The sequence below is a fragment of the Dermacentor albipictus genome, chromosome 3 (assembly GCF_038994185.2).
Source record: "Dermacentor albipictus isolate Rhodes 1998 colony chromosome 3, USDA_Dalb.pri_finalv2, whole genome shotgun sequence".
NCBI classification, from domain to species: domain Eukaryota; kingdom Metazoa; phylum Arthropoda; class Arachnida; order Ixodida; family Ixodidae; genus Dermacentor; species Dermacentor albipictus.
The window spans coordinates 4207952-4225727 of record NC_091823.1 but is presented as its reverse complement, the minus strand read 5'-3'; the positions used below and the strand labels follow the sequence as shown (position 1 = coordinate 4225727).

Genomic DNA, 17776 nt, shown 5'->3' with positions numbered 1-17776 from the left:
CGTGCTTAATGGCTCGAAGGAATAAGTGCTTTCCAAAGAGGCCCCATGTCGGTAGATGTCGTGGTACCATGACCGCCTTCGAATAATCGTATTACCTCTTTTTGCAAAATACAAATGTTTAATAATTGTTTTCAGTCGTTGTTTCCTAATTAACTAAATAAGTAAGTAAGCTGAGAGCAAAAAAAGGGCGTACTACATTACTTTCTTTAGACATAATGGAACAAAATCACGAATCCTATACCTTGAACCTACTAGGCTAGGTAATTGAAATTTGACTTTATTTGCCGAAAACAGCAACAAATGCAATGCTGTGGGTTACCAGGAAAAAAAAAGCTGTTTAGGACAACTTGAGGGGACCTGACCACCACAACAGTGAGCAGCATACGTACGAAGGGTGCAATGCAATACGACAACACACAGCAGTGCAATGTAACAACAACCTTTCACCATGCAGATACTAGAAACTAGATATGTCGTTAAAACTCTCGAAGAAAAAGAAAACAGAAAGAAAACTGTCTTGGAATGAGACGTGAGCTCCTAACACAGCCATAAGCAGTATAATATTATAGAATACTTTAAAACGTTCAACGCAATCAAAACAGATGGTATTGGCTAACAGGAATTCACTGCCAGTTGGCTCCTATTTATGCATATGCTTCTCAGTTGGCTTAATGGAGTATATGGTCTCCTCGCTGCGCTCACGGCCCGCACGCTCTGATATCGCGCACGCCGGACCACCACCTTAGGGTTCGAGCAGCACTCCGATCCGCTACGCATACACAGGCGGCCTGCTCCGTCAGTGGGTCGACGCGCCCCGCCGGCCCCAGCTAGGGCCGAGCAAGGGAGACCCTAGGCGAAGCGCGCGAGAAAGAAGGAATAACATTTAGTAAGTTGGCATTCGATACAAACACCAGTTTCATCAGAAACTCCGAATATAAATCTAACTGCGACACAATACGTGGCCAAATGGACCGCGACAGAGAGAACAAAGAACCCACCAGTAAGAGGCTGCCTATCCTTCGGTCAGCGCCTGCCATTGGGCACCCTACAGCGTGGAAAATCGAGAGAAACGACAGACGACCAGACGGGGGCACGATCGGAAGACGCTGCCCCAGGACATCGATACGACGGAAGAGCGCCCACCGAGGCCGGGACCCCGCCGAAGTAACCATCGGCCGGCGGCGGACAAACGGCGGCAGCGAGGAACACGTACGAACCTTCAGACGGCCCCGTCTTGCGCCCGCGTACCCGGAGCGCACGCAAGCAGGGCCTGAATCCCGCCCAAATGTCGGCCATTGGGGAAAGGCGGTTGATCTTCCCGTGCACGGGATGGCATCAGAACGACAGTGTTTTATGACGCGCTGCCACCCCATCCAGGCAAGGAGGAGAGGGCCACGGAGCACCCGGAAACGCAATGCAACGGCTCCACACAACCACCGCGAGAGCCCGAAACCCCAGAAGTATTAGTTAATTTGAGGGAGGGCATCCTGTGGCTTTATGTCAACTGGCATCGGAAAAAAGTGGCGACCCAGTAAGTCCGTGATTCTACACAATTTACCAACAATCTACTTATAACATAGTCATACCAAGTCACGTGTTCGTCAAAGAAAAGTTTTCAGCGTATTTGCAGATAACACTAGAACTTTCTCACTGTAATTTAGCTTAATAGGAGGGAGCTTAACAGATTCGTTGCGTGGACTGAAGAGGATTGCTTTGGTTTGATTAACGTAAATTTTTTTGGTAATTGCGAGTTGCCCAGTCACTTATTTTATTTAGTGAATTCTTTAGTGAATTTAGTGAATACTAAGTCAGCATCTCATTTGCGGGAAATAAAGAAACTCGTGTTGTCCACTTATACTATGTATTTAGCAGCCCTATCTGCATTAGTTATTTTATTTATGTAAAATGCAAAAAGAAAGCGTCCCAAAATAGTACCCAGAGAAACGCTCGACGTTATACTTGCTTTTTTGTCTAAACATTCACCTGCAATGTTTACAAATTGTGACCTATTTTTCAAACAAGAATAAATGAACAAATTTTGCGACTCCACTAATACCATATTATTCGATTTTTTTAAAAATGAAACGCGACGATCAATTAGGTCGGATGCATTCCTGAAATTCCAAACAACTCAAGTACCATGTTCTCGGATTCAAAAGTTACCAGTATAAACTCCTTTTGCTGTAGAAGAGTGAGCTCACAAAGACCATCTTGTACCGGGCTCATGAAGTGGTCAACAAAATTTGTAAGACGTTTTAGAAATGCCTTTGCTAAACCTTTATAGAAAAGAGGCAAAATCGATTCTGGCCTGTAGGTGTAGCTATGCCATGTTTATTTCCTTTTTGATATACTATTACTATCGCTTTTGCAATCACCATGTTACATGGAAAAATTCCTGTAAGCAAAGTTAAGTTGAATATACGCTTGAGAGGAAGCGCTGGAATATTAATGGCGTGTTTCAGAGGTTTTATTTGAAATCCTGGTGCATCATTTATCGATTAACTCAAGAAAAGGTAAGCCGTCACTTCGCTTTCTGCAATAGATTCGAGAAAAACGGTGTGATCAGTACAAGAGTTGATGCATCAAGTCTGCATCAATGTTTGGACCTGGACTAAAAGAAAGAAGCGGAGATGAGTGTCCTAAGAGATGTTATCCTTGAAACCACGCCCTCTAGAATTTTTGTGTTTTTACTTGTTCTACTCAATTTCTTTTACATGCTTGGTTTCATTAACATCTAATTGTCGCTTATTTATGCACAAGCACTCTGGCAATAAATCTAAATACTCATTAATTTTGTCTCGAGGTATTGTAGAGAAGCGTTCGCGAAGAAAAGATTTGTGTCGTCGGCGTACATGATTAGGTTAGGTGAGATGGGAATGCTTCGTAGGCCGCTCATGAAGAAGTTAAATAATAAGGGACCAAGTATGGAATCCTACGGGACACCAGTCAACTACGTTCACAAGTGACGAGGTGAACTGATTAAATGAAACAAATTTTTACCATTCAGTCAAGTAACTTTCATTAGCTCCAAAGCCTTCGACGTATTAAATATTCACAAAGTCTAGAGAGGGGTGTACCATGGCTGACACTATGGAATGCTTGACTCAGGTCCAAGAATAAGCCTATCGTGTATAATCGTATCTCAATGATTCCTAATATATTGCTTTACATTCGAGATTGCATGTTCGCAAGACATTTGAAAAGCATATTGCGCCTCACTAATAACAGCATACTGCCTCAAGAAACTTTCCCAACGCGTTACAGAGCACTTTCAAAAAGCTTTGAAGAAAGCGGTATTATCAATATTGGTCTGAAAGTATTTGTAGTGTATTCAGCGCTGCCTTTGGGAACTGGGCAAACTCTGACAATTTTAAGTTTGGTTCGAAAATTTCCAGATGCAAACATTCTATTGGTAATGAGGGCTTAGACTCGTGAAATGATATCAGGTGCAACCGTGAGCAAAAGTATACGGAAGGATTGCGTGATAAAACTCATTTTCTCCTCTGTCTGATAATGTAACACGAAATTAAAAACTACAGTTCACACTTGGCATTAAGAATTTTCTATCGCACTTGTAAGTTTCCGTTTATGCGTGTTAATTGCGAAGAAATTCTGCTTTTTGCGGCGACCCTGTGGTGCGCATACTTTTGCTCACGGGTGTACATACTTTATCGGAGATGTCATAATACTGTCGAATCCTGCAGCATTAATATTCTTAAAGCCAGCGATCACTTTTTCTACTTCACCAGATGTCACCGGAAATAGTACCAAAGAATGGCTGTTTGGTAGTTACTTCATCCTGGTATTCGATAGCCGGGTTGCCACAACATTGACCAAAGTGGGTATCTAAGGCGTTGACTCCTGCAGCTGCAACTAAGGTGCCATTTGAAAACGAGATACGCGGAGACTTTCAGAGTTCCCTTTCTTTCCGTCCAGATTCCTAAATTGCGGGCAATTTTTTCCTTGGGTTGATATAAATACACGAGAATATCTTTTCATAGTGTTGCTTTTTCGCATTTTCTTAGTTGTGAATTAACTCGGTTAGTCAAGTTAATTCAGAGCTAGAAAAAGGTGCTTTGTCTGGCCGTATACACAACTCAGCCCATGCTGAGAAAGAGAGAATGCAAGCAGTCTGCCGTGAGGCCTGCTAAATCAGATGCGAAATGTTTACGAAACACAAAAAGAGTGGTTTTGCGGAAGAGCAGCCGTAAATATTTGTCGGTAGAAAGAAGCTGATTCTTTTATATTTGCTGACTCGTTTTCGGGATCTTACTGGTTAGCGGCGAGCGCTTGTGGGCTATATTTATAAGTTAACGCACTAAAAGTGTGTGTACTATGTGGAGGCACATGGAAAGGCTCAGTTGTGCATCTTCTACGGAAGCTCGGGTGCTAATATTTAGAATCAGTTTTGCGTGCCTCAAGGTTTACTCGGCGAATGGGGTGAATGCACTTTCGTGCAAAGACATCGTAAGCCCGCGCATGTATACGCGAACTAGAGACTTGTGTTATTCTCAGTTAGCCGGAAGTACGCACATACTAGACTTGAGGGAACGGAAGAAACTGGAACACAAGAAGCCGATCAATGAGTTAGCGGTAAGAGAGAACATAGAGGAATTCCGGATCAAGCTACAGAACAGGTATTCAGGCTTAACTCAGGAATAGGACCTTAGTGTTGAAGCAATGAACGACAATCTTATGGGCATCATTAAGGAGGGTGAAATAGAAGTCGGCGGTAACTCCGTTAGACAGGATACCACTAAGCTATCGCAGGAGACGAAAGATCTGATCAAGAAACGCCAATGTATGAAGGCCTCTAACCCTGCAGCTAGAATAGGACTTGCAGAACTTTCCAAGTTAATCAACAAGTGTAAGACCCCTGGGGGGGGGGGGCAGGCCCCCCTTCCCCCGAAATTATACGGCATACCCCCCTCCTCCACGCCCACACCACCACTCCTCACACACTCCTAACGCGCTGACAAATCAATATATTCGGCTGTCAACATTTTTATGCCTTTTACAGCGAGAGCTGTATATGACTAACCTTACATAGCGTTTTCGTCATCTGTCAACAGAAAAAATCATCATGTGGGCAGATCCTGGTGATAGTCCAAAAAGTGTCGAAGCTCAATGGCACATACCTCTGCGGGCTCGGGAACCTGTAACTCGCCCTTCGAAATATTCGGGATCGGACCACGTATGGGAAGTGCTTAATGCCTGCTTCACCTCCGCCGTGGGTCGGCCTGGCATTGCACTACCATCGGGCCGACCCGCGGCGGAGGTCAAGCAGGTATTAAGCACTCCCCATACGTGGGCCGATCCCGAAGATTGTGAAATACTAGACCCACCCCTGGCGGAGGTGAAGCAGGCGTTGAGCGCTCAGCATACGTGGGTCCATGCAAAGGTAGTGCAATGCCGGGCCGACCCATGGCGGAGGTGAACAAGCGTTAAGCATTCCCTACATGTGGGGAATCACTTTGCTTTTCGTTTGAGAGCTTTGACTGTCGTCAGCTTTCGCTGCCATTCCACCTTCACAGAGTGGAATGATAGTAAATTTTTTCACTCCTTTGGATGGCGGTACTTATCGGCATCTCCTGCGGCGCGAAGGCCAGTTTTATCATCAATTCGGTGCCCGCGCGATTAACTCGAGACGAGATCAGTGGTCACCATCTATTCAACAATCAGGCGCATCGCTGTTCCTTTGTTAGTTCAACCTTTCTTGTATAGACTGATCCAGGCGCCAGGAAAGGGATTCGGTTCGTAGTCAGCTGGTCTGTGTGCTCAAGGAACGAATTGCGGCCGGAGAAAACGCCAGCTGCGTTAAACATTTCCTCTTGCTTCATTATTTCCTCGAGTCGCGGCTCGACGTGACGCTGGCAGATACTTCGAAGCATATACTCGCGATATGGGTTAGATGAGGTGGAAAATAAAATAATGGCAAACAGGCGTCCATCATCAGACCCTGCAATAACCGGTAAAACTATAAACAACATGATTGTCACCCGTTATACCTCGTCTCGCTTTTGCCTAATTGTACAGCACATTTTATGCAAAATCGGCAACTGAAAAAAAGTGTCGCCAGGAGTTGAGAAATTAAGTGATCTACTAAGTGAGAGAGCCCAGGTAACAGCCAAATATGAAGGAAAAGCGGAAATTACCAATTTAACTGTTCGTGAAAATATTATGGATCAACTTCTCTTTATTTAAACAGGAAGTAGACAAAAGGCCACCGGAAGTGGAGAATAATTCCGCGTGTTTTGAATCACGCTTCTACAGTTATCAGTACAGCCAGCTGACGTAGCCACTTCTCTGCTGTGTTAATGTGAGTGTTTTTCTAACCTTTCGCGGTGGGTGCTGTACGTCTAGAACTGCAGCGTCCTGCGTTCTACGTGGTTGTAAGGGACTGGTGCCCACGCATCGTTACGCAACTTCCCAAATAGCAATACGTGTCAATATTGGCACTTAAATTGGTAGATCAATAAACGAGGGATCCAAAAGAACTGATTGTTCCGCAAACGTATATATATTTTTCTATAATTCTTCCAGGGCTAATTCAAAATACGCTACTACAAATATATTTTTTTACTTTCACTTGTTTACTTGTTCTCGGCAGCGTTCTTCCTGCGCTTCTGTCATGTGCGAGTCCATTTGATGAAGCACACAACCGCCTGCATTAGCTAGCATCCCCAACCTCAAGCATAGCCTATACGCAGACGATATCACCCTGTGGGTCACCGGGGGCAGCGACGGAGACATCCAAGACACGCTGCAGCAAGCTATCAACGAGGTCGTTGCATACGTAGAACCGCGCGGCCTGGCGTGTTCCCCACAGAAATCGGAGCTCCTTCTGTACAAGCCTAATTGGGGAGGTCGACGTCCAGACCCTCACCCACCCGAGATTGAACTCCGCGTGCACCAGCAACGCATACCTACAGTACCTAGCATTCGTATCCTTGGCTTACGCATCCAACAAAACGGCAGAAACACGGACATACTCAAGCAATTAGATAATCATGTACACCAAACCACTCGCCTCATTGCACGCATCGGAAATCGACATCACGGCATGAAGGAAAGCAACCTTATACGCCTGGTAACCGCCTACGCCTTGAGCAGGATCACCTATGTCGCCCCGTACCTTAGCCTCAATGCAACTGAGAAGTCCAAACTCAATACCATGATCAAGAGGGCCTATAAACAAGCCCTACATCTTCCCATCACCACCTCTAACGAGAAACTTGACGCCCTAGGCATTCATAACACCATAGACGAGCTTATTGAAGCGCAACGTATTAGCCAATACGAACGACTTGCCCATTCCACCACGGGCAGGCACATTCTAGGCACCCTAGGCATAACCTACACCACGCAATTCGGACCAAAAGTACCCATCCCTCCAAACATTCGTGATCAGCTAGTTATCCCGCCCATACCTCGCAATATGCACCCTGAACACAATCCGGAGCGACGTGCAGAAAGGGCTAAACAACTACAAAAGCGCTACGACCAAGCCGCTGACGTAACCTACGTAGACGCAGCAGACTACCCCAACCAAAACGCCATGGCGGTCGTCGCAGTCGCGGGTTCGCAGTACCACCTCTCCGCGGCCGCATCAATATTCGCCACGCAACCCGAAGTAGGAGAAGAAACGGCCATCGCTTTGGCCTACGCGGCTACCAATGCACACTGCATCATCAGCGACTCAAAAACGGCCATTCGTAACTACGCAAGAGGACTGATAGCACCCCAAGCGCAGAAGATTCTCTCTGGCACTCCTCCCTCAAGGCAACGCCGCGTGCAGATCATCTGGGCCCCTGGTCACTCGGGTCTGGCTGGAAACGAAGCCGCACACGATGCCGCCCGAGCTCTCGCACACCGGGCGCATCATCCTTCTCCTGCGTCTTCCGATCCCGACCAGCCCTCTGTTTTGCATCGCGGTCACGCGCGGGACCGAATGGTCACGTTCGGAGAAATTCTACTGCACTACCGCAGAGAGCGGTTACGCTACCCCCCAGCACACAAATCACTGACTAAGTCTCAATCCACCACTTGGCGACTCCTTCAAACACGAACTTTTCCGAACCCCGTGCTTTACAACCGCATGTACCCCGACGCATACTCACCACTCTGCAAAGCGTGCAAAGCCCGCGCCGACCTCAATCATATTATTTGGCAATGCCCCAAAGCCTCACCCACCAACACCTCCCGCACTAACACACGCATCATTAGTACGGCCGAGCAGTGGGAGACATTGCTGCTCAGCTTAGACCCAGAGGAGCAGCTCTGGGCCGTCCGGATGGCCGAAGACGCCGCCAGAAAGCAAGAACTGGCCGCCGTCTGAGGAAGGGGGGGATTGGGGGTTAGTCTCCCGACCCTCGCCACCCCTTAACCCCATCAAGGACACAATAAAGTTTTATCTCTCTCTCTCCATTTGATGTGCTTTCTTGTTTGCCAAGTAAAAGAGAGGTGTATCTCACAAGCGTACCTGTGAGGTACATCTTATTTCAATTCTACTTTGCGGATTTACGCGTCTTTATGTTGAACGCTGGGCATTATTCACATTTGTACTAGTAAAGCTACCTCCCCCCTCCCTCATTTGCATAGGAAGATTTACTTTGGGTTGCCCCCCCCCCCCCCCCCCGAAAAAAATCCTGGGTACGTGCCCGGTATGACAGCTTACATAAGGAAGTATCATATGGATAGAATTGAACATGCTCTGAGGAAAGGAGGAAGCCTAAAAGCAGTGAAGAAGAAACTAGGAATAGGCAAGAATCAGGTGTATGCGGTAAGGGACAAAGCCGGCAATATCATTACTAATATGGATGAGATTGTTCAAGTGGCTGAGGAGTTCTATAGAGATTTATACAATACCAGTGGCACCCACAACAATAATGGAAGAGAGAATATTCTAGAGGAATTTGAAATCCCACAAATAATGCCGGAAGAAGTAAAGAAAGCCTTGGGAGCTATGCAAAGGGGAAGGCAACTGGGGAGGATCAGGTAACAGCAGATTTGTTGAAGGATGGTGGGCAGATTGTTCTAGAAGAACTGGCCACCCTGTATACGCAATGCCTCTTGACCTCGAGCGTACCGGAATCTTGGAATAATACTAACATAATCCTAATCCATTAGAAAGCGACGCCAAAGACTTGAAAAATTATAGACGATCAGCTTACTGTCCGTCGCCTACTAAGTATTTACTAAGGTAATCGCAAGTAGAATCAGGAACACCTTAGACTTCTGTCAACCAAAGGACTAGGCAGGATTCCGTAAAGGCTACTCAACAATAGACCATATTCACACTATCAATCAGGTGATAGAGAAATGTGCGGAATATAACCAACCCTTATATATAGCTTTCATTGATTGCGAGAAAGCGTTTGATTCAGTCGAAAGCTCAGCAGTCATGGAGGCATTACGGAATCAGGGTGTAGATGAGCCGTACGTAAAAAATACTGAAAAATATCTATAGCGACTCCACAGCCACCATAGTACTCCATAAAGACAGCTACAAAATCCCAATGAAGAAGGACGTCAGGAAAGGGAGATACGATCTCTCCAATGCTATTCACAGCGTGTTTACAGGTGGTATTCAGAGACCTGGATTGGGAAGAATTGTGGATACAAGTTAATGGAGAATACCTTAGTAACTTGCGATGCGCTGATCATATTGCCTTGCTTAATAACTCAGGGGACCAATTACAATGCATGCTACGCATGCAATGCATGCACGGTATAGAAATTATGTTCACAAACTAAACAGCCACATTTTGCAACAATCTAAGGAACTCCAGGGATTTCATTTTTTTTTAGTTATAGGGTAAAACCTGCTTTGGCGGTTGGCAGCACTGCTATACCATGGCAAGGGAAATGAACAACCACTGCCATCAGGGGCCACGATCTGGAAAGAGGCGTAGCTTTTGTGAGATAGCGCTGTTTTTCGTGTACAACTTATTGCCGATGCTATTACTAAAAGAGAAAATTTTAGTGCCCTTCCACTCTGTGAAGAAGGATAACCAGTGAAGCTTTGTTTGGTGCCTATATTGATAACTATATTGATTTATACAGTTATTGCTATGTTGATTGAATAAAGACACAGCGCGTAACTTCGCTGTTTTTATCGTCTTTATTTTGTCTTATTCTTTATCACAGTGACCACAGCTTTGTGGTCACTGTGGTACACCGCAGTCGGTTTTACTACTATCCTAGACACGTTTTTGCCAAAGATTAAACCTATACACGACCGCGGAAGCGTGGTCGGCACATTGATGTCCGTGTAGCTCTAAATCCCAAACCATTCCACCAGGAAGGATACAATCCACTTGCCGTCGGGGCGTGCCAGGTCTTTAAGGTCGTTAGGGTGCATTGACACGTTTTTTTATACTTTTCCACCCTCCGATGGGAGCGAAGGAGCGCCGCCATCCCACATTTTCTATGTAGCCATGAAGGTCATGCGTCGTAGCATCGTCAATAAGATTATAACTCTTAGAGCCACAGCCGTGACTTTTTTTTTTGTTCGTGTACGCGCGTACCGTTGCACTGAAGGAGTTTTTGGCGTACAGGCGAGAGACAGACGGACGGATGAATCGAAAACCCGTACGCAACTTGTATGTAAAAATGGAAATCAGGATAGCGCCTTGCACCACATCCAACTCGAGCGGTGCTTTTTAAGCATGAAATGCTTATGGTTCCCGTTGTCGGCAACGTTCAAGTGACCTTGAGCCAAAAGCCAGAGCCGTTATCCGGGCACTCACACGAGAACACCCGAGCAAGTTGCGAGAACAAAACGAGATCGTACAGGCAAACAACCAAGACCAAATTACATACGCTAGTTACTGCCCGAACAAGTTAAAAAAATATTGCTTCCGAGTTGATCCAAATGTTTGTTCACGATATCACTCAAGCTGTAACTTCTAGTACGCTGAAGTTTTATTTGTCATTTCCAATAGCGACGTTCAAAAGGCACATACAATATGCGCTTGAATGTAATCTTTTGGCGCTGAGACAGAGTTGCTCCTTTCAACGCCAGCGGCGGCAGCGTCCGGCGTAGCGCGGATGGCTCTTCGACCGAGACGAGACTTGCAACGAGTCTGAGACAGGAAACTATTGCTTTCAAATGGCCCAGTGCACAGTGTGGTGTGGTGTGGTGGGATGTGCCATTGCGAACATGCACTACACGCATTTTAAAATTAGGGCCAGCAACCAATCATCTCCAACCAATCTGCTTGGCCGGTAGCCATTTCATTGTTACATCTACTGTCGATTACGGGAGAGCCAGTATTATTTCACTCCCAAATAGAGGGCCAATTTTGAAGTATGGGAGTCTGTGGAAGCCAGATTTTGAGATGTTCTTGCACAGTGAAAAACGATTTGCAAGGAAACAATGGCGTCTGTCGTAGGAGGGTGTTTCATACAAACTTCAAGCTCGAATTTGAGCTCGTCATGGCAACGCACCTCGGAAAGGCCTGACAGTTCAATAATTGCTTTCTGCATAACAATCTCACAAAATCAAGCGCAAGGTGACGCCTGATGGGCAGTGGTCAATCCACTGAGTGCTTTCAACGACCTGTTTCGATCCGACATCAACCTCGCGGAAAGTGAGGTCGTGGGTTCAATTCTGGCAGGCGGTGCATGCTTGTGTGCTGTAACTCGGCTCAGCTTGGCCATCGGCTGTAGATCCCGCATTCCGTGACCGCTAAGTAACCGCGGGAATTTCGAACGTAAGACTGTAATGTGAGAATGGTCTTGTTCGCTGGTGTAAAAATGTGGGATACTTGCAGGAGATGTAGGAAAGTTTGTATGCCCCTTGAAAAAGCATTTTCTATGAAAACAGTATAGATCTTGTTACGTTAGGTAGCAAATGTGTGAATACGTTCAATTCGCTGTTAGTAAATCCGAAAATATTTTTATGTGGGTCGTATAGTGTGACAATGTACGTACTCTATGGATCCGCAACTAGTCAATGTTTATGGATCCAGATGCGCGCATCACCACTTAATGTATATCGCTTTTCTTCTAATGCAATAAATATATTTGACCTCCAGATTCACCAGATGATGGATTTGAGCGGCTTAGCGTGAAGCGACCAGTCTCCCATCTGACTGCAGATGCTGGGCCAGGGTGCGGCATTGTTTCGAGTGAGAGGCGCACGTGTGCGCTACGTAAAGGGTCGCTATTCGCGGCGGCGGCTGACGGAGCGCGGCCAAGTCAAACAGCCGAGCGGTTCGCTGGCTTCGCGTCGTAAAAGCTTCGAGTGAGCAGGCCCTATTATTACACAGCGATTCCCTGCTGGAAGGTCGGCGGTCAACAGCGCAGCGTGCGCGAGTCGCACGCAGCCAGAGGCGCTGCCGCTTGTTCTCGCCGTCGGCTGTGCTTCTGCGTGGCTGGAAAGCGATGCGGCCGGCTCGGAAATAGTAGAACACTGCTCCGCGCAAGTCGCGTGGCAACAGTGCGTAAACAGCTGCCGTACGTGCGAGCGCAGGCGGAAGAGTACGTCGTTTCAGGTGTGGGCGAGCGAAAGTTGAACGGGACTTGTGCAAGGCAGTTCGCATCATTCGTGTCGCGAGCGGAATTCGAGGGTCGTCTAGTTATTGAGCCAAATAAATACGCGCAAGCTTTCACAGAAATGATGCAGAGGTTGACCATACCTTGCGGGTCGAAAAACAAATTCTGTGCTCGAGTGCGCCGCTTAACCTTCTAAAATTCGGAAAAAAAAACCGCTAATCTGGTAGAGAAGTGAGGCGAAAATTTGTGTTCGATGTACCAAGTGCTTTTACTCATGTTCCTGGATCCAAAATACAAGTGACACGTGACGCGTCGTCATATTTTTTTCACCACACTGACTTTTTATAAAACGTCTATGGGCGTAGCGAACGTGGCGTTTTCGCAGAGGATATGTAATACGAGGCGGACATAGTTTGCCGCTAATAACGCGAGTATCAGAAGGCTTCATTATTCGAAGCTTAGCGGCAGTATTTAATGTGACATACTTGGAGGCACGCACGTCTTAACGCATCCAAATATCCAAATCCCTTTTTAAGTCTTGAAAAACACTCCTAATTCGAGATATTTATCACCAAATTGCAACGCTCAATTCGGGAAATATCTTGTGCGAGCGTGCAGCACCGAAAAGGCGCGCAGCACCGATAACCCCCGATCACGAAGTGCCCGCCGAAGCTTGAACGACGCCATGTCGCGGCTCGCCAAGCAAAACGCGCCGCACGAGCACCGGGCGCCGGCCAGCTGGCGGCTGTCGCAGCACAAGACGCGGTCCGCCTGGGCTACGATTGGAACGAGGCAGTTTTCTCAGCAACAGACGCGCACCGGTTGAACGCCTTGCTTGATTCCTATGCTTGTTCGAACCTGGGCCGCTATCTTGTACACGCCCGAAAAGCCGACGTTCAATTTCGCCTCACGCGATTGGACTAGATTGGCCTAGGCCGCGATATCGGCGCAGCCTGGACAATCGCGCGAAGCGATATCGAACGTCGGCTTTTCGAACGTGTACAAGATAGCGGCCCTGATAAGCAAAGCATTGTCCGATCAACATCAGTGTTCGAGCGCATACAGCCGGTCTGGAGCGCGTGCGTGCTCCACACTGGCCATGATACGGCATATACAGTTGTACATGTCGCGCTATTTGTGTGTAGAAAGCGGAAACGCTTGCATCGAGATCAACGCTGGCTACAAGGTACCGTGAATGTGCAACCTTTACTGCAAAATGCGTTTCCCCCGCTAGGCTATGCGACCTGGCACTGCTGTCTATATGCGAAGCTTGTGCGTCCGGTGCCTGCATAAGCATTTGTCGCGACGTTGAAAATAACATTTCGTCAGTTTTTTTCGTCATGGGGAGACTCAACTCAATAATGATATCGGGACTCAACTCTTCGGCACTCCCGGCGTGCTCGGTCTAGATATTGCCTGGACTGAGCGTTGAAATTCGATGGTCAATGTCTCGAGTTAGGCGCAATGTTAATGTGAGAAAAACGGGGGTCGAATAAAATGGCACTGCCTCCAAGTATGTCGTACAAACAACTGCCCCTAAAGTTCTAATAAAAATAATAATTGAACAATCTTTATAATTATGCATTTTAGGCTTACGTTATCACAGCCAAAACATGTTTGCCTCTCCTAGAAACAACTATGTAAGAACGCCACGCTCGCTGCACTCACAGTCACCTAATGAAAAATCTGCATAGCCTAAAAAAACTTCATCGGGCGGATATTCACGAAGACGCGCCGACCGACAGCGAACGGACAAATGCCAGTCCAAAGCAGTTCATACTAACGAAAAGCAGTGACAGTGACTGAGCATCCTACCCAAGCGGTGGGTTCACTGTCTGCACCGATTTTTCTTTTGAATGTTTGCAAAATATAATGTTATTTCTCGCACCCATCTCGTCGTGATGTCGCGGTGAAAAGAGGGAGGGTGGGTCATTCAAGATTTTTCGAATCTAAGCACCCCCCCTCACTTTGGGCATAGCGATCGTGAAAAAAGGGGGTGCTTAGAATCGAGTAAATACGGTACTAATAGATATACACACATATACACAGATATATACCGATATGACATATCTCTAAACACATACGCATACACATAGATACAGTATACACGCCCTCGTTTCATATTAAACAATAATATTCCAAACAGGTTAGCAAAGCACAAAACGAAAATATATATAAAGAACGCGATTTATATGCACAAGCTTGAGAGAAACTCAGCCAGGGAGAGCTGTAACACTTGGTCGTTCCTTAATAAATTCCAATCACAAATCGTTCTTGGGAAAAAATGAATATTTAAAACAATTCTTTTGTGTTTGCTATGGTGTTAATGTTCGACTATGCCGCTGTGTGGTGTTATAACCCAAGGAAAATCGAATAATTGTAGGTGCGTCAACAGTAACATGTCCCGCTAGTATCTGATATAGAAATTTTAAACATGAGTGATCGTTTCTCGTGGCTAGAGGTTTTAGATTAGCTCTGGTTCACAAGTCAGATGTCAGAGTTACAGATGTGCGGTCATAACGATTGTATATAAAGCGAACTGCTCTTTTCTCAATCGTTTCCAGCTTTTCAATATTTCTTTTTGTGAATGGATCCCAGATAACGAAAGCGTAATCTAACCTAGGCAGAATGCGTATTTATACGAAAGAAGACGGACTGTAGGAGTGGACAGTTTCAGAGCTCTGCGAAGGAAAAATAGTTTGCGTTGTGTGTTTGCTGTGGCTTGATCGATGTGTTTATTCCACCTAAGATCACTGGTTGTGAAGAGACCTAAGTATTTATACTCTGTAACTTCGGTAAGAAAACTGTTATTGATGCCGTATTAATAAGTGAGGGGTAGTTTTTTTGTATTTGTCATTGCTACTGTTTCTTCAAGATTGACATAAATTCCTTGGAATCACCTGAGAATGCATTAACGTTTATTCCCCATATTCAAATTCTAAAAATAAAATGTCTGAAAACAATGAACCTTCTGAAGCTTCTGTCACGCACTAAAGGAGGTAGTGATCGAAAATGCCGTCTGAACTTATATAACAGTCTTGTCCACTCCCGCCTAGATTATGGAGCAATAATTTATAATTCTGCAACAACTCCTAGACTAGACAAATCCTAGACCCCCTTCCCCATCTGGCTATCCGTCTCGTGCTTTCAGGACCTCTACGTATCACTACAATCTACGTTGCTCTACAATCCACAGCCTCAACGTAGAATAAGATCAGTGGTCACCTCATATTCAGCGGTCATACAAAAGTTTTACATACTTTCTGAGAGTACAAGCGAACATTGAACACCCTTCTTATTCAACCATAAACGATAACGCCGATGCTATGCTCTTCCATAACCGACTTCGAGTAAGGAAGCCGTTTGCTTTGCGTGTGGGGAACCTCATTGAGGAAATGGTTGCTTCAGTTCTTGAACATTGTCTTATGAATCAAGCAATACTCTTACCGCCGTGGCAGTGGCAGCTCATAGACTGTGATAAAAAGTTTGTAAATGTCACGAAACGTGCGCTAGAGGCACATATTAAAATGCATTTCCTAGAACTCCAGTATAAGTACTTTTGCACTCAGTTTTACACAAACGCTTCCAAGTCACATGCAGGAATTTCTTACGCAGCCATCGGTCCATCCTTCTCGCAAACCGACGTACTACACCCGGAAACAAGTATATTTACGGTCGAATCTCATGCAGTATTGTCGGCAGTGAAGCATAGAAGGAACTCAAAACTTCGAAAAAGAGACATATTTGCAGACTCCCTAAGCGTTGTAAGAGCCCGGAAGTCACTCTGTAAACAGAAAAAAGCCTGTACTTAGACCTCTCCTCCTTTCTGTGTAGAGCGTACATATCTAACCAGCATATCATTATATGCTGGGTACCTTGCCATAGAGGCATCGAGGGTAATGTTCTAGCAAACCAAATGGCCGCATCATCTACATCGTAGGCTACTCTTACCGCTGCGGTCTCTGCTGCAGATCTGAAGCCTTTCTTACGAAGGAAGCTGCGAAACCACTGGCAATGCTTGTGGGACGCGGAAACAAATAATAAGCTGCATGTGATCAAACCACAGTTAGGTTTCTGGCTCTCCGCAACGAAGTCACGCTGAACAGATGTCCTATTCTGCCGTCTCAGAATAGGACACACATTCGTCACCCATAATTTTTTATTTACTGGAAATGAAGCTCGAATCTGTGGTAAATGCGGGGTGATGAGGCTGACCGTCCTCCACGTCCTACTGGAGTGTCGGGAAGCCAAAGCTGGGAGATAGAACCATTTTCCTCTGACATACCGCTATTGTGTCCCACTTCATCCTGCTATGTTTCTTGGCAGAGAACTACTTTTTTACACCACAACAGTCGTCGGTTTATTGAATGATGTCCTACATGTAATTAGTCCCATACACTTGAAGCGCTTCCTCTGTTCAGAGGATGCCACTGCGATAGCAGTATTGTATAGCCCATGCCTCCAGGCCCTTGTGTCTCAATGGTTGTGGTGAGGCCGTAATGCTGTGGCCAATCTTTGCATCGGACGTGTTTTGTATATCATATCATTTTTCGCAATGCACTTCAAGGTTCATAGTACACGTCATTTGTCATCACCATAATCTTATAACACGTACATTTTACGCAGTTTAGAGCGTCTATTTTTGGGCCCCTTTTACAGCCACGTCACATCAACTTCATAGAAGCCATCACTCCACTGCTATCTCAGTAACACTGGCATGGCACTCTTTGGCCATACCTGCCCCTTGCACTGCTAAAACCACGCATTCATTCATTAATTCATTCATTCATTCAAATCTCACGAAATTGCATTTGCTTCAGAAAAGAGCAGTGCGATGTGTTGCGAATCTTCCTGGCTCATTTTCTATGAAACATCTGGTCCCAAAGTTTGAGATTTTACCTGTATTCTTTTTGCACAATTATAGGTTAATTTTGTGCTACAAGTCACATTTGAAGTCTAAGGAATCCATTGTGGTTGCTCAAGCAGATCTAAACGTAAACCGCAGCATCCGTGACACTAGGAATAAAGAAGAATGGCATGTCCGTACACCTCGAACGAATCATGATCAGCAATCATTAACATAGACTATGCCCATTCTGCTTAATAAACTCGCAAAGGAAGGGTATGATCCTTTGTGTAATCCAAACCATGCAACAAGACTATTTTGTCAGTTAAGCCTTATTTGCAACTAGTACGTGTTGTGTATATTTTTCGTTTCGCTTACAATGTACTCACGCATGCGTGCTAACACAGAAGTTCTACATGTATATATGTG

General features: G+C 45.7%; 1 protein-coding gene across 2 annotated transcripts in view; it reads right to left on the bottom strand.

Moving 5' to 3' along the window:
• Positions 1-17776, bottom strand: part of LOC139057174 (sushi, von Willebrand factor type A, EGF and pentraxin domain-containing protein 1-like) — a 239123-nt gene that overhangs the window by 183384 nt on the left and 37963 nt on the right. The window lies entirely within an intron of this gene.